We start from the raw sequence: 3,956 nt of genomic DNA, 5'->3' as shown, positions 1-3,956 counted from the left end.
CCCTGGAAGAAAGAGACAAAATGCATGATGTAGATTCTTTTTTCTGAATGTCACAGAAAAGAATTATCCTCCTTTCAGCTCCCCTGGCCATCCAAAAGGAGTGTTTTGTCCTGCCTCTCCACACCCCCTCCGCCCTTACTACCCAACCCCGGTCTCAAGAGGTTGTTTCAATTGGTAAAAGTGAGATACACTTTTGTGTTTGAGAGTTAGCAGAACTGGACATCCTTAGAGAAGTTAAGGAGAAACTCCCCCCACATAAAACCAATTGTTAAATCCCTGACCTATTATTAAATCTCAGGATGCAAATACACCCTTGTATGCACCACCACCAGCGAAATCAATGACAATGCATTTCCACAAATCCTACTTTCTTTTGAGGACGCACTCTTAAGTGGATTCTCAGAAGGTTAATAAGGGCTTTGCGCTCTCTTTCTCAGCAGGCATATTAATAAGACTTCTTTCATCTACCCCTTTCCTTTTCTTCACAATTCATGATCATTTTAGATCTCTATTTCTCTATCAAATTTGGTCAAAACTGATCAACAAGTACACAACTTTTTAGAAGAAACTCTCATAAAAGCTCAACATTTTAGCCTAATGTCTAAGCAAAGAAGACACAGCATTACCTGTAAATACTATTATTGTCATTAAGACCTGTCCAGCATCTTTTGAAAAAAAATGCAAAAAAAAAAAAAAAAAAGCCCAAATATTTCAGAGCAGCAAAACCCTGTGGAGAACTTTCACTAAGGTCTTGACTCCAGGCAATCCACGATCACCTTGTTAAGGCACCACAAAGGTCTCTTTGTCCAGTTAGGACTTTTGTCCCAGGGAAGTGGGACAGGTAAACAAGCCTGTGATATGATTAATCCCTAAATACCCAACAGCATGGTTTTCAGAACACGTTTCTCAGCAGCTATGACTTGCTTGGCCTTGGAAATAAATTAATTAACAATCTCCCCTTCCATTCACTCTTCTTCAGCCAAAACCAAGGACTGCCTTGAATTACTGAGGACAAAGGAGTAGCCACAGGAAGAAAAAGCACAGAGATATTAATGCGTTCCCAAATGGGACATTTTAAGAATGAGATGCTCTAAATTCAGCATCGTTCTTGTATCTAGCATTTCCCCATTAAACAAAAAAACAAGAAGAAAAAATACCCCAACCGAAACAAACCACAATGCTGATCATTTCTACAACACCAGCTTCTTCAGAAATTCTGGGTTTTTCCTATGTTAATATTACAGGCAGCAGGCACCCAAAAGAGCAGAGAATACACAGGTTGCCACTCAGCAATCCAATTACAAAAGCTAGTTTCAAGTGTTTCAGAGACTCAGAGATACAAAGGCTAATTTTACTAATACATGGAAGAAGAGTCAAAAGTGACTGCATTAAAACAAACATTCACAAACAAAAAAGAAGAAAAAATAAGAATCCTGTCAGACGCCCTAACCCTGTCGGCTACAAAAAGAGAACAAATCTGCTGCTTCCTTCCTGTTAACTAGTTCCATCAAAACGTCAAAGTTTCACTCTAGAGCTGAGGTCTTGAACTGCCATTCCTGGGAAACGTGGCAGAGGGAGGGATCTGACTGTTTTTTTTTTTTTTTCCCCCTCTTTTAAAGTAATAAGTCCAAACTGCCTTTGTTGAGCTAGGGGGTCGGCAGTGGAAAAACCATCAAGGCAGCAGCAAAGCAACTACTGCTGACTCAACAGAGCTATCACCCTGCTCTTTGCTGAGCATCTAAAAGCAGCATACAGCAACTCTTTGTGCTGACCTATAAGTAAAACAGTATTCAGACATACACAAGAAAAAAAAAAAAACAGAATTGAAGCAAACAATTATGTTTGCTGACAGGACTCAATCTAATTAAAGCTACAAGCTTGAGCCCAACCCAGAGGAGGAGTGCACAGCAGCACTCGATGTGGCAAATTTTGCTGCAGCTTTGTCCCACAGAACAGTGAAGCAGAGGGATCCACCCCTGGATCACGGCAGCCTATTGCATCAGGCACTGCTGCAGAAAGATACACTGCTCGCTTCCCTCTCCATAGATTAAGAATCCCTTAGGTTTAATTAAACTGCTTCCACACTTCTCCAAAGGCTGACAGACAAGGTCCGCTGTATTAAAAGATACCAGCTACCCCATACTTCCTTACACCCTCCCTTTCCTTCTGCAAAAACATCTCACTGAATTACTATTGTAAGCTGTACATTACAACATTCGTGGTTCCAGCTATACATATTCACCCACAAACCTTTCCTTGACACCCCACACTTCTGTTCCAATCCCACAGTCAGCTAGAGAGAAGAGGTGTATTTATATTTAAAAGCCAGATTACAAGATCCATGTTACAGAATTTTAAAATAAATAAATTGGCTAGTTCTAGACATCATCATTTTATTTACAAGGAACTCCCCTGTCAAGGCATTATGCTGTACAGTGATTCATAATAAAAACTCAYTGAAGTGCTAGTATAATTACAGGGCCATAAATCCACTCATTTAATGGGAAAACACATGCACAAATCTACCAACACATGGGACACACGTAGCTATGTGTGCAGCTAAGCCTAAGACTATGGATTCAGCTACGTAAAGGAGGCATGTGGGGAACCCACACACATAGATCTTGCTGTTAAAGCAGGGAGGAAGGGGAAATTCCAAGTGCTGGAAGCAGGCTTCATAGCCTTACACATACACAGCAAGGGTACCAAGCTCTAGATTCACCTATGAAATAGAAAGAGAATTAAATCCTTCCCAGGTAAGAAAGAAACTAAAGATAATAGCTTCACCTGTAAATGAGACAAAAAGAGAAAGCTATATAGCCCCAGCTAACAGGAGACATCTACATTTTAGACATATAAGAATGATGAAATGGAAAATGCACAAAGAAATGACTCTTCTTTACTGTACCAGGCAAATATGCAATTATAAAAGATTATTCTTTACTTCCAAAACCTAACACAAACTCGGCTCTAAAGGGAAGCCATGATGTGACTCTATCGGATGAGGAAACCCATACAGTGTTTTACAAAGAAAACACGAAGAGCCAGCTCCGGAGCCCTAAAAGCATGACCAAGTCAGTCTTAGCTCGGAAAGAAGGACACATTAAACCCAGCTGAGAAGCAGAGAGGAGAGCCTAGATACACTGACACATAGATCCAGTTCTGCAAGATACCTCCACACGCCGCCACTGTGGGGAGGGGAAGGGACAATCCTGCAGGGGAACTCGCACATGGAGCCGCCCACGTACTCCACGCCAACCCAGTTCTCCGGGCAGAGCAAAACCCACCCCAGCGAGGAGACGCACACAGACCCACCACCCCAGGGAACCTACACCAGGGAAGAAATGCAGGGCAAACCCACAGGGACTYTTTACTATGGGCCAGAAGGACACCACTACAGACAGTTCGGGGCGGGGAGGGGGACACACATCTACCCACAGCTCAAGCCCATAGGGCATGGCAGTGCCCCGCACGCTTGAGCTACAGGGTCACAAGCAGGGTCCTACAAGGCAGAGAGGAAACACTTCAGTTCGTCTACGGGGGGACAGATCCACACAGCACCTCCCACGCAGGCAGGTCAGGTCCTGTGGGGCAGGGGGGCACCACTGCAGGCTGCCTGTGGGAACACGTCCCCAGAGACACAAGTCGGGGTACCAGCGCGCTGCAGGGTCACAGCTGGGCCCTGTGGGGCGGAGGGGCACTGGTGCAGGGCCCACAGGGGACACATCACCAGGCAGATGGCCCGGAGCAGCGGRGGCTCCCGCACAGCCAGAGCCCCCCAGCCGGGTCCCTCTCAGTGGGACACCCCCCTCAGGAGAAACCCCCACTCCCCCCACCAGGTCTTCCTCAGGAGAAGCCCCCCCCCCAGTCAGGTCCTCCTCAGCGGGACCCCCTCAGCCTGGACACCCCCCTTCAGCCACATCTTCCTCAACAAGGCTCAGCCGTGACACCCCCCC

Source organism: Apteryx rowi, unplaced genomic scaffold (genome assembly GCF_003343035.1).
Source record: "Apteryx rowi isolate R43461 unplaced genomic scaffold, aptRow1 scaffold_109, whole genome shotgun sequence".
Lineage (NCBI taxonomy): Eukaryota > Metazoa > Chordata > Aves > Apterygiformes > Apterygidae > Apteryx > Apteryx rowi.
The sequence above is the reverse complement of the archived record's forward strand: the minus strand, read 5'-3'. Positions refer to the sequence as shown.